General features: G+C 49.3%; 1 long non-coding RNA gene across 1 annotated transcript; it reads left to right on the top strand.

The window, feature by feature from the left end:
- Positions 1 to 239: 239 nt before the first annotated feature.
- Positions 240 to 12,130, top strand: LOC120396518. The gene is made up of 3 exons (XR_005593202.1): positions 240 to 350; positions 11,561 to 11,818; positions 11,938 to 12,130. It is a non-coding gene; the product is annotated as an uncharacterized LOC120396518 (long non-coding RNA).
- Positions 12,131 to 14,112: the final 1,982 nt, after the last annotated feature.

The raw sequence follows: 14,112 nt of genomic DNA, 5'->3' as shown, positions 1-14,112 counted from the left end.
TGTCATCAGGCAGAGCTGTAGCCCCAAGCACCGTCTCTAGAGCTAGGCAGGGGATGAGTTCCAACCACCATCTTTGGGGGTCAAGCAGGAGGTGCTTCAGGAGCACAGGCCTCCTGAGGGGGAGTACTACCACCCAGTAGGGTGACCAGGTGTCCGGTTTTCCACCAGAACACCCAGTCGAAAAGGGACCCTGGTGGCTCTGGTCAGTGGGGGGAGCCTCCTCCCCGCTCCCCTGCCTACTAGTGTCAGACCTGCTGGCTGCTTGCGGGGCACATGCAACGTGATGTCAGGACAGGCAGGCAGCCTGCCTTAGCTAGCCTCGCTGCATCGCTGACCCAGAGCCGCCCGAGGTAAGCTCACGCCCCAACCCCCTGCCCCAGCCCGGAGCTGCCCCCAAACCTGAAGCCCCCTCCTGCACCTCAAACCCCTCATCCCTGGCCTCACCTCAAACCCCTCATCCTGCACCCCCAGCCCAGAGCCCTCACCCCCTCTGCACCCAAACCCTCTTCCTATATCCTGAAACCCTCATCCCTGGCCCCACCTCAAACCCCTCATCCTGCACCCCCAGCCCAGAGCCCTCACCCCCTCTGCGCCCAAACCCTCTTCCCGCATCCTGAACCCCTCATCCCCAGCCCCACCCAGAGCCCTCACCCCCTCTTGCATTCCAACCCGCTGCCTCAACCCGCAGCCCCCTCCCACATTCTGAATCCCTCAGCCCCACCTCCCAGACTGGAGCCCCCTCCTACACCCCAAACTCCTCATCCCTGGCCCCACCCCAGAGCCCACACTCCCAGCTGGAGTCCTCACCCCCTCCTACCCCAGCCCAGTGAAAGTGAGTGAGGGTGGGGGCAGTGAGCCATCGAGGGAGGGGAAATGTAGTGAGTGGGGGTGGGGACTCAGGGAAGGGGTGGCGCAGGGGGAGGGGCCTTGGGCAAGGGGCAGGGATCGGGTGTTTGGTTTTGTGCCATAGCAGGGGTCAGCAAACTTTCAGAGGTGGTGTGCCGAGACTTCATTTATACTCTCTTAAGGTTTCGCGTGCCAGTAATACACGTTAACGTTTTTAGAAGGTCTCTTTCTATAAGTCTATAATATATAACTAAACTATTGTTGTAAGTAAAGTAAATAAGGTTTTTTAAATGTTTAAGAAGCTTCATTTAAAATGCAATTAAAATGCAGAGCCCCCCAGACCGGTGGCCAGGACCCAAGCAGTGCGAGTGCCACTGAAAATCAGCTCGTGTGCTGCCTTCCGCACGTGTGCCGCAGGTTGCCTACCTCTGTGCCATAGGAAAGTTGGCAACCCCACCTCCTGGGGATGGGATGGCAGGGGTAGGAGGACGTGGGCCCACCCCACTCCACTGCATCCCAGCCCAGGGCGCTAACAGTGGAAGAGTGGTCTGCCACTGGGTCAGCAGGGAATCCACCCGCAACACACTGACCGTGTCTCCGGCAGCACCACAGCCAGACAGTAGTCTGGTTCCCCTGGGCTGCTTCCTACTCTCCCCTCATGTGTACCTGTGTCCAGGGGCTGTCCTTGGTATACACCGCCAAGGAGAGCGGTACCAGTTCCTCAGCGTCAGGAGTGGCAGGGCTCTCTGGAAGCTCATGCAGGTCCGCGGGGCAGCAGCGGTTCTCCTTGGCGGCCTGCTCCAGCAGCGGAGAAGAAGTATCTGTCTCCCTCGGCAGCTCCCTCCCAACTGAGCCGCTGGGCTGGCCTTTTAGACTTCCTGTCCTGCCCCTCTGCTTCTGGCCCTCCTGGTTCCTCCCACCAGGCGGCCTGCAGTGTTCCCTCCGCATCTGCCTCTGAGGGAGCTCACACCTCCTCGCTACACATCCTGTCTGGAACTATAGGCAGAATACAGGCCTCTAGTTGCTGCATCATACAACTGCAAATATAATTATAGACTGTGCTTAAAGAAAAATAATCAAAGCAAAGTTAGGATGTAATCCTGAGAGGCAGTGAGCAGTTTCAACTCCTGGCAAGATCAGTAAGATATGGGGGTACATGACACCTTCCTGGACCAAACCCCTAACTTTCCAATGACCTGATATGCCTGATGTAATTGGGGCATAATTCAGCACCTGATCCTAAAATGGTTCCTTTTCTAAGCATGTGCCCATCTCCTTGAAGATGAGGGGGGAGGCAAGAAGGCAGTGATGTCCTCTGGCAAGGGGTGTCAAAACTCCCATTAATGCATGTCAGCAGAAGACGAAGCAGGGGGGGACAGCTTCTGGATGCTCTTGAAGTCTGTCTCTTGGATATATGGCCCTTCTGGGAACAAGGAGCCAGGTGTAATTTCAGAGGCAACATAATAATAGACTGCAGTCAATTGTAATTTAGGCCAGATGATCGATAGATGAAGCCCCTTCTCCTTCTCAATTCAATGTTTAATAAACAAAGGCCAAAGATATTTTACCTCCCTCTAGGTTAACACACTTAAGTAGACAAATACATTTTTAAAAAAAAGCAGCAATTTTCATTCCTATTGATTTAGCGTTCAAAGGGGGCGGTAGGGAGGAAATTAGAAATCTTTATGATAGCAGAGAATCAAGGCTGTAATAGAACGGCTTGTCCCCACGAGAGCAGATAAATTAAAAAAAATATACAGTGGTTGGAAGGAGATGGGACAATGGTAATAAAGGCAGAACAAGTGGGAAGAAGATTGTAGAAGGGAATCTAGCAGTGAAAGCGTCATGATTGGAGCTGGGTGAATGTTTTTTGGAAAAATAGTTTAATCACCAAAAAATGCACTTTCAGGTCAACCTGAAATTCTTTGCAAATTTGACTGGAATTGGCCAAATAGCTTTGGGCAGAAAAGCACGTGAGAACACGAAGGCTCACTGCCAGAATAGCCGGTAGTCTACCAATCAAGGCACATGTTAGCTGTGGGGAGGATGGGTTCAAATCCCTGCTCTACAAGGGAGATTTGAATGTGTATCTCTCATGTGAGTGCCCTAGGCTGAAAGTCAGAAGCTGGACACCACCTTCTATTCCTTGTTATTTTGTTTCAGAGCAGCAGCCGAGTTAGTCTGTATTCGCAAAAGGAACAGGAGTACTTGTGGCACCATAGGGACTAACAAATTTATTTGAGCATAAGCTTTCATGGGCTAAAACCCACTTCATCGGATGCATAGAATGGAACATATAGTAAGTAGATATATACATACAGAGAACATGAAAAGGTGGGAGTTCCCCTACCTTCTCTAAGAGGCTAATTAATTAAGATGAGCTATTGCAAGCAGGAGAAAAAAAACTTTTGTAGTGATAATCAAGATTTCAGACAGTTGACAAGAAGGTGTGAGGATAGTTAACATGGGGAAACAGATTCAATGTGTGTAATGGCTCAGCCACTCCCAGTCTTTATTTAAGCCTAAGTTGATGGCTTCAAAAACAGACTCCAATGAGAAACTGCTGAACTTGAATTAATATGCAAACTAGCTACCATCAATTTAGGCTTAAATAAAGACTGGAAGTGGCTGAGCCATTACACACATTGAATCTATTTCCCCATGTTAAGTATCCTCACATCTTCTTGTCAAACTGTCTTAAATGGGCCATCTTGATTATCACTACAAATGTTTTTTTTCTCCTGCTGGCAATAGCTCATCTTAATTAATAGCCTCTTAGAGAAGGTAGGGGAACTCCCACCTTTTCATGTTCTCTGTATGTATATATCTACTTACTATATGTTCCATTCTATGCATCCAATGAAGTGGGTTCCAGCCCACAAAAGCTTATGCTCAAATAAATGTGTTAGTCCCTAAGGTGCCACAAGTGCTCCTGTTCTTTTTGTTATTTTGTGAGTCTAAAAAGGCTGGAAATAAAATGTTTTGGCTCAAACAACATGTTTTATGTGACTTGAAATGGATTCTTTGATTTGCCAAATTTTTTCAGAGTTTTCTGCTTTGGTTTGGATCAAATCAATGTTTTTTTCTTGAACTGCTGGCAAACTGAAAACCCAGTTCCTGGCCCACTCCTAACCATGATTCCATTCCATTGGCTCACTGCCTCGGTTCCCTGTCTTCACTCTGTGCGGTGAAAGCCAAGAATGATTATTTATAAACTGGGATAACAATGCTGCTCTGGTGCTGAGATACGACACTGCTGGGGGAAGAGAGCGGCTGGACAACGGGTGGTAAGGCAGTTAGTGTACAGTGATTTCCCCAGGGATGTAAGCCATTACAAACCTGAAACAACCAGCGCCCATGCCGATTATCCCCATTTATAGATAATAATTCTCGATTGTTACAGCACGTAGTAAGGACGGGGAGCTGAGGCACAGAGAGAAATTGGAATACAAGGCGCTCAGCAGCCACCTGCAGGATTGGTCCCCAGGTCGTTCCATTCTAGCTCCTGCTTTGTCAATATCCTGTGTCCATTGAGTGTAATCTGTCAATGGGCTTCCTGTTAAGCTCAATTCTAGGTCTACAAGCTAGTTCCTGGGATGGGTCTGAGAGGTGGAATGATGCAGGCACTATGTTGGCTGCCCCTGGGGACCTGTTTGTGGTGGATCGTGGGTTTGGTGACACCGTGGTTACAGTCTACCAGACTGTCCTGGGACTCAAGACAGTGCAGCACAATAGCCAGAGTCAAAGCAGCTACCCTTAGGTTCTGGGCTGCATGGACTAATGGCCCAAAACAAGAGGGCCTCCCTCGAGTGCAGGGCTGCACGGCTTAGTGACCTGAGACAACAGGGCCACCCTTGAGTGTTGCGCTTCAAGACCTAGTGGCCAGATCTGGAGGCCACCACCAAAGTGAGGGTGGCAGCTGGGGTAGGGGGACCAGGACCCACCTGACTCCACCCCGGTCCTAGCCCAGGGTCCTAACAATGGAGGAGCGGTTCACCACTGGCTCAGTGTGGAATCTAGCCACAGCATCCTAACTTTACCCAGGTGGGAGATACCACTCACTGCACCCCTCCCTTGGCCACTTCCAACCATACTTCCTGACCCCTTTGACATTGGGGTCTCAGGGCTCCTGGGACTCCAGTTCTAGCTGGTCAGCTGTTGGCGACAGGTCTCCTGTCTGGGTCTCGGGATCTCCGGCTTTCACAGGCAAAGGCCGTAACAGCTTCTGGGAGGGAGCCTCCACCAAGCATCTTTCCTCTTTGGTGGTCATCCTGGATGGAGCTGGGCTGCTCTCCTTTATACTAGCATGATCAGCATGGTCTGAGGGGCAGGACTTCCTCTGCCCATAGTGTGGGGTTAACCCTTTCCTGACTAGTGTGGGGTATGCACACCCTGCCACAGGCGCGCATTAAATCTTAGAGGGTTACTCCTCCCCTCCAGCTCAGCTGCAGAAAAGAGTTTCAGTTTCCCATGGGAGCCCAAGGGCACACATTGTTCACGTGCCCTCAGACGAATTCTGAAGGTGCTTCTCGCTAGCTCCTAGTGTCTGACCATGCTGTGTACAGGGCAGTGATTACACATCTCACCCCACAGGGCATTCCCCTGCCTGAAGGAGTAATGCAGGGTATAGGGGATAACACGTCTTCACATGGTCTGCGTGCTCCAGGAATTTTCTCCCAGCTGCAGTCGGGTGATGTAGATCTAAGCTTAGGGGACTGGCACAGGGGAGGGTGCAGGGGTCAACACCAAATGCTCCCCCAGGAAGCAAGTGGGGAAGGAGGGGACGGGCCATTTCTCCACACACACACCCCTTACTCTCCATGCGTTGGCCTGTGGAAGAGGCAAGCAAGTGGGGGCGCATGCTGTATCCTCTCTGCCTCATCCCAACTGTGCTGTCTTGGAAGCGTGGACCCTCTCTGAGTTCTTCTATGCTCCACCCCTCACTCACAGTGGAGAATATGTGCACCCTGTGGCCATAAACACATTAAAATAACAAGCAAATCAGTAGCAGGAGGTGCAGTATAGGAAACACCTTTTTTTGAACAGCGAATACACTCAAGTGCAATTAGGTCCAAGTGCTGTTCAGCTCAGTGTTGTGTTAAAGAGTGCATTCAATGGAATCAGGCCCTGCATTTAAACTCTACGTAATGCCAGCGTTAAGATCTGGCTGTGCCCTTCGACTCTCTGAAGGACTGAGGACCACACATGAGCCCTGATCTTATCTATTGCGAATGGCATTGATGGCACCTTAACTAGAACAGGACTAGGAAAGTTTCACCATACTAGGGTGCTGTCAGCCAGTGCCAAGGGATTAACTGGTGCTTAGCCAGCTATTCAATAGAATCAGCTATTTGATATGAACTTCGTGGCTATGGCCAGCTAACAGGGAAGTTAAAGAAGAGGAAACAGGGATTAGCTCAATGCAATGAGTGTCACTGTTCTTCAGTGCAGCATTTTATGAAGTTTTTATTCTTTTCAGGCCATTCTTTTTATGGCCCTGACCGTGTGAGGTTCTGAGCACTCTTGACTTCAGTGGGACCTCTTCAGAGCAGGGTCTGTCTGCCTATGTGTTTGCAACAGCGCCTGGCACAACGGGGCCCTGATCCTTGGAGAGGCCTCTACTACCATCACACAATTTAAATAATAATAATAATAATAATAGAAACTACCCGAAGGAGCCAGTGGAATATTCACCATCACTAAATCTGCCTTAAATCCCTGTTTAAAAAAAAGTCTGAGGTGAGGAATATAATCAATGTGCTAGTAATCAGCTATTCAAGAAGGAGGAAGGATGGTCCAGTGGTTAGGGGATTAGCCTGTGAGTTTAGAGACTGAGATGCAATTCCCTGCTCCACCACAGGGCCTCTCCGAGACACTGGGCAAGTCTCTTGGTCTCTCTGGACTTTAATTCCCTCTCTGTGCGATAGGGATAATAGCACAATACTGCTGTGAGGATAAATTCACCAAAAAGTACAACTCCCACCCACCACGATATTGCCATTTCAATAAGGTTGAAAGAAAATATTTCAGTCTTAGCAAAATGAACCATTTCATTTTCTGCTGAAAATCGCAATACCTCCAATACATGCCCATGAGATGATTCAAGTGAGTCAAATCGGCATTTTCCAGTGAGAAAATGTTCCGCTGGAAATTTTTTAACCTGGAGGCGATGTGGGGGGCAGGCATGCAGGTCACAGGATCCCCCTTCCCCCGCAACTTGCTGTTTGGATTGGATTGAACATGCTCGTATGGACTGAGCATGCTCAGTAACACTGCTGAAGCCGGCTGCCCTCACTCTGCCCCCCCACTATCGGCAGGCCTGGGTCGTCTCTTGTGATGGGGTCCACGGATAGATAGTCGTAGTCAATGTTCAGGCTTCTCTGTAGCCCCACCCCTTGCTGGAGATTGGCTGCTTTGAGGTTTTCCCGGTGAGTGCCGGATAAGTGTGCATGAATATTTACTTTTTAATAATTGCACAGTATTAATCCTCAACGTCGCTACCTCAGGTTCGTTAGTTAATTTCTGCAGCGTTCTGCCACCCCGTGATGATTTAAAAAATGTCTCTGGAGCTGCGGCACCATTTGGTTATTAATTCCCCAGAAGTGTTTCCGAACATGCTTTTGAAATGGTAAAACAACTCGCCCAGAGCTTACCAGGGGCATGTTAGGCTATGGAGACAAGAACAAAACCCATATAAAAGGAAAAAAATGTACCCTTGTGTTACCACAGCTCATGGTTTGTATTTCAAACAAGCTGAATAATCCATTCTGCCTGCAGACACACGGAGTTCTCATTTGACTAAGATGTGTTGAAGTGTGATTTGAAATGTAAACTGAGGTGAAATGCTGCGAATACCTAGTACAGAGCCAGGTTTACTATTGAATTAGACAGTCTCAGACACTATGGAGCAAGCAGTCTCAGGATGGTTCAGTTAGGAGTAATAGGAAGAGATTCAGAAGTGGTTATTTCATGCTGGACATTGGATGAGGTAGATGCACAAAACTGAAAGCCATAAGGGATCATCGTGATCATCTCATCTGAGCTCCTCCACTGCACAGGCCAGAAAACCTCACCCAGTAACTCCTGTAGCAAGTCCCTACCTTGTATCTGAGCTACATCATATCTTTTAGAAAGGCAGCCAGTCCTGATGTGAAGATGCTCAAGATGGAAAATCCACCTCATCTCCAAATTCTCTGTTGCAACACCCTCAATGTTAGGCCCTATCTACATTACTTATGTTGACTTAAGTTACATCGACCATCATAAACCACTGTAATTACATCACTTGTGCATTGTAGCGGGGCAGTTGCCCGTCTCCTGAAAAAAGGTAAGCTGATTGGGTGCGGCTGCAGCTGTGACTGCTTGGCCATTCAGGCCATAGCTGGCCCTGATAAAAGGACTGAGGGCGGAGCTGGGTCAGAGTCTCTCTCTCTCGCTGGAGAGAAGGACTGGGCTGCCTGGGAGATGAGCAGGGTACCTGAGGCTGAGCTGTGCTGGAGAAGGGCAAGGGAGCTGGGGAGCTCCAACCTGGCAACTCCCCAGATTAAGGCCTTGGTTAAGGCCAAAGCAGGTACTGGGGTTGCAGAGGTGCAACCCGGGGATAGGCAAAGGCAGCAGGTCCAACCTCCCCTTATCAGTGATGAGTGGCCATGAGGGATTGCAGTTTGCCCCAGTGAATGGGGGCTGGATGATGACTGGCGGTAACCACTGAGGCAAGGTGGGGATAGAGGGTTGGGGGTTCCCCTGGGAGGGAAGACCCAGAGTGTAGGGGTACTGTGGTGGGCAGAACCCCAGGTAAGGGGCACTGTGGTCCGGGAGGGACACATGGGCCGTAAAGCAGGTGAGACACCAGCCTGCAGAGGGCGCTTTGGACTGGAAAAGAGCTAATTCCCTGGACAACCAGCAGGAGGCGCCACGCCAGGTGAGTCTCGACTGCCCTACATGCATGTTCACAAAACGCTCTTGTGTCAGCGGAGCGCATCCACAGTTGCTGCTCCAGCACCAAAAGGGAGAGCAGTGCACCATAGGTAGCTATCCCACTGTTCAAATCACCATTTTCTGCAGCTAAGAGTTCTGGGAACGAATAAAAGTGCATCATGGGAGAGGGATCACTGACCCATGATGCAGTTTTCTCTGTCCCATAATTCCAAGGCCTTCTGACTATGTTTTGCGCCATTTTTCAACTGTCCCTGTAAACTTTGTGCCCACCATCTCTGCCTGAAAGCATGGATCCTACACGGCTCCCAAGTTAAGAACAGGAATCCATGCTGCCTGCCCTGCTGTGTGCCATGGAAAGAAACAATTCAAGATTGATGGTGGCATTCACGGAGCAGCTGCATACAGTGGGCCATCACTAATGGGCTCGGAAAACAAGCATATGTGGAAACTGGCAACTCTAGACTGCTACCAGTCATTCACAAATCAGTCTGGTGTTGGGAAATCCACTGTGGGGTTTTGCGGCAATGGGATTAATAACTGCGGTGGGGTGATAGATAGCATGCATATTTGAATTTGGCCGCAGACCATCTGATCACAGAGTACATCAAGAGAAAGGGCTACTTTTCTGTGGTATTGCAGGCACTGGTGGATCACTGTGGTTGATTTACTGACGTCAATGCAGGGTGGTCAGGGAAGGTGCCTGCTGCATGCCTCTTCAGGAACACTGGCCTGTATAGAAAGCTGCATGCAGGGACTTTCTTTCCAGACTAGAAGATTCCAATAGAGGATGTGGAAATGCCCATAGTGATCCTCGGGGTCCCAACTGACCCCTTACTCCTGTGGTTAATGAAGCCTTACACCAGAAACCTTGACATCAGCAACGATCACTTCAACAACAGGTTCAGCAAGTGCAGAATGACCATAGAACGTGTGTTTGGCAGATTAAAGGGTTGCTGGTGCCGCCTTTTTGGCAGGTTAGACCTCAGTTAGGAAAATATTCCCATGGTCAAAGCAGCCTGTCGTGCTCTGCATAACATTTGTGAAGCAAATGGGGAACAGTTTCCCCAAGGGTGGATTGAGGTGGATTGCCTGATGGCAGATTTTAACAGCCAGACACCAGAGCTATTAGAGGGGCTCAACGGGGGGCTATTCGAATCAGGGAGGCTTTGAAGCAGCATTTTCACAGTGAGCCCTAATAATGTGTGTTTCTGTAATGCACTTAGCCAGGCATTACTTACTTGCCACCTGGAAGGACCCTTGTATTGATTCCTGTCTCAGTGTTAATTGTAGTCTGCAAATTTGCTGAATGCCCCAGTGCATGAATTTTTCTTGCAACCACCCTGAGTAGGTCACAGTAAGGCAGTCGCAGCTCTCTCCACATCGGTCAGGGCGGGAGACCACGCCCCCTCGCTACGACACTTCCGGAGTGCTCGGGCTCACAGTTAGTGTCCCAGGCCTGCAGTCAGGCCGAGCTGCGATAAATCTATAGGCCCGGAGCCCTCAATCAGGGTGGGGCGACACACAGTTAATGGCTCTGGCCAGGGGTCTGGGGGAGCCGCAAGGAGTCTATCTGCCCAGGCCCTCAATCGGGTGGGGCAGTAATCCAATAGGGGCTCTGACCTGCTGTCAGTCAGGCAGAGCAGCAGAGAGTCTATTTGCCCGGGGCCTTCCATCAGGGCGGGGCAGCAGTCAGTTCAGTCTAGGGGAGTTTAGCTCTCTGGTGTGAGAGCCAGCAAACCATCTGGCGCCCTAGTTCAGGCGGGTGCCAGACCAATGCAGGCCTCCTGACCACAAAGAGGGGAGGCTGCCACTCCTGACGGTGGGGTGGCGGGGGGTAGGGGGATGTAGGTTCTCCCACTCCAGTGTGTCCCAGCCCAGGGTCCTAACAGTGGTGGAGTGATCCGCCACTGGGTCAGTGGGGAAATCTGACCACAACACGCTGGCCGGCTTGCAATCACTCACACAGCCAAACCCTATTCAGCTTCCCTGGGCTCCTTCCTACCCTCCCAATCCGGGAGTACCTGGGTTCCGGGGTTGTCATTGGTCTCACTCGGGTAAACAGCAAGTGGCAGCCCCAACAGCTCCTTGGTGTCTGGCAGCTCCGGCAGTCCCTCCGACTCTCTGGCACTGTAGCAGCCTCCGTCAGGTCTGGGCTCCAACAGCGGGAGAGAGACATCCTGCTCCTCTGGCAGCTCTACCATAACTGAGCAAGAGGGCCGGCCATTTATAGTTCCTGTGCCTGCTTCCAGTGGGGTAGCTGCGGGTATCCCGGTTCTGCCCACCAAGGGGTGGTCACGGCTCTCTCCCCATTTGTCAGGAAGGGAGACCATGCCCCCCTTGCTACAGTCACAAATAAAGAATCATTGTATTTGTAAGACTAAATTTTTATTAAACAACAATGCACATGTAACATTTCTTACAAGGGACCTGGCACTGAGCACCACTCTCTGAAATGAGGATCTCACATCTGTGTGTCAGTCCAGCTGTCGTTATGGCCTAGGGATGGAGTGCAAGGGCTACTGTAACGGGCCAGGAACATGTGAGGAATGTGTGTGGGGAGTTTGTGGAAAGCATGGAACGCAGTTCTTGTATACACTGCAGGGGGAGTTGAGCACACCTGTGTTCCAACTGCAGGGCAATCAGGGACCTGAGCGTCTCTGTTGGGTCCTCCAGGAGCTTTATCATCTGCTCCTGACACTCTATTATCTGTTCCAGTCCCTGCCTCCTCTCCTGGCTATCCATTTCTAGTTTTTCTAAGTTTATTGTCTCTCTCCAGGCTCTGTGCTCACTATTGGCCTGACCAGACGATGGCAGCACTTCGTGAAACATGTCCTCCTCGTTCACCTCCTTATCTGAAGCAGCATCTCAGCTGGTGTGTAGAAGCAGGCCCTCAAGAGCACATCTGCAGAAACAAAAGAAATAATACACAGTTGTTATTGTGGGTGCACTCACAGCCTTGAATCATAAAAGTTGCATACACCTCTTTCTCACGTTCCCTTGGCAAGCACTCAGGAGAACCAGAGCACTAACCATGGTGAGTTCGGCCCAAAGAGGGGATGGTGCAAGATGGGACAAAGGGTCTAGTGGTTTCAGAAGGGGATCACTACACATGCCTAGGGACATTATTCTGAATACTGGCTCTGTTTTCCACAGGCAGGGGGGATGGAAGCTGAAATCACACTACTGAGGGTAACCGAAGATGCAAGAGTGTGTCTCCTGCACGCAGGTGGCTTCAGACAGGGTCCGTATGCTGCTCTGGTTCCTGCAGAAGTAATTGCCAATTGGCACGGCAAAGTTTCCTACCATGGGGGAAGAAATAAAGCAGCTCTGCCAAGGAACATTCGACAGTATGCTGGGCTAGATGGACCACTGGTCTGACCCAGTAAGGCTGTCCTTATGTTCTTATTGTGTATAGAAGGGAGACGCTGAAGCAGTGGGGCTCTATGAACATCTAAAGTGGATGGATAGTGGGGAATAATTCTGCACTAGCTGCTGGTTGGACTAAGTGATCTTATCAACAGAGAGCTAAAGCTCTAACAGGCCATTTAGTCCAGTCGTCAGTGAGGGTTATTGGGTCATCTAGTCTGACCACCAGCCAGTGCAGGACTCTTCCATCCTTCCTGACTATTTCTGTTGCCCTGTCACTGTTATATCTAAGCACTTTCCAGATAAATTAGATCTGTATAGAATCTTCCTTAGTGGACATAAGTCCAAAGCTGACTGCAAAGAGAGCCCTACATTTCTGTGATGATGACAAAGGGATCTCACAACATTGGGTGAGTGGGCAACAAAATGGCAGATGAAATTCACTGTGGATAAGTGCATAGTAAGGCACATTGGAAAAAATAATCCCAGTTATACATACAAAATGAAGGGGGCTAAATTAGCTGTTACCGCTCAAGAAAGAGATCTTGGAGTCATTGCGGGTAGTTCTCTGAAAACATCCACTCAATGTGCACCAGCAGTCAAAAAAGCTAACAGAATGTTAGGAGCCATTAGGAAAGGGATAGATAATAAGACAGAAAATATCATAATGCCTTCATATAAATCCATGGTACGCCCACATCTTGAATACTGCATTCAGTTCTGATTTCCATCTCAAAAAAGATATATTAGACTTGAAAAAGGTACAGAGAAAGGCAACACAAATGATTAGGGGTAAAACCAATCTTCCGTATGAGGAGAGATTAAAAAGACATAGATTGTTCATCTTGGAAAAGAGACGACTAGGAGGGGATATGATAAAATCATGAATGGTGTAGAGACAGTGAATAGGGAAGTGTTATTTACCCCTTCACATAAGGCAAGAGCCAAGGATCACTCAATGAAATTAATAGACAGCAAGTTTAAAACAAACATAAGGAATTACTTTACACAGTGCCCAGTCAACCTGTGGAACTCCTTGCCAGTGGATGTTGTGAAGGCCAAAAGTATAACTGGGTTCAAAAAGGAGTTAGATATGCTCACGGAGACTAGGTTAATGGCTATTAGCCAAGATGGTCAGGATACTGGGCTAGATGGACTATAGGGCTGACATGATATGGCCATTCTTATAACTTCATGAGGTTTCCTCTTCCTCTCCCTCCCCTGATACAGGAGGATCTGCTTGGCATAGATCTCCTGTTACTTTTTGTCTCTTACTTCTGTGATGTGTGGCGATGCAGTGAGTCTTAAGGGAACACAGCAATACTTGTCTGCATGCCAGGAAGCAGAACTAAGTACATGAGACACACCCATTGAACTATCACTGTAGAGGAGTTGATAATCACAGGGGGTTACTGGATGCACATATTGTAAATGAAACAGTGCTTACTGGGCAGGGTTAATGACTTATGACCTGACCCAATGCCCACTGAAGGCCATAGGAAAGCTCCTGTTGACTTAAATCTAAAGGCAACAGGTCTGGCCTTTAGATAGAAATTCACGTTGAGGTTAATAAGTGCTGAATTTAGAGCAAGTTTAAGGAAATAGGCAGGCAGAGTATTATCAAATTCTGGAATTCCCTGCCCCAAGGGGCACTTCATGCTGCTCAGATAGCAGAGAGAGAGGGGCAGGGTATGAGACCCTTATTAGAATGAGAGTCCATCCTCACAGTCTGTGATTGGCTCAGAATAGCTCTGAACTCCAAGAACCCATCTCCAGGCTATCAGGAGAAGGCAGGAACCTTCTAAACAAGAAGAAGGATGGGCCAGTGGATGCTAACCTGGGACATGGAAGGCCTGGTCTACCCTATGGGGTTCGGTCGAATTTAGCCGCATTATGTCGATTTTAAAATGAAAGTATCCACACAACCAACCCTGTTCCGTCAACTTAAAGGGCTCTTAAAAT

The sequence above is a fragment of the Mauremys reevesii genome, linkage group 2, assembly GCF_016161935.1.
Source record: "Mauremys reevesii isolate NIE-2019 linkage group 2, ASM1616193v1, whole genome shotgun sequence".
NCBI lineage: Eukaryota > Metazoa > Chordata > Testudines > Geoemydidae > Mauremys > Mauremys reevesii.
This window is presented reverse-complemented; position numbering and strand designations above follow the sequence as displayed.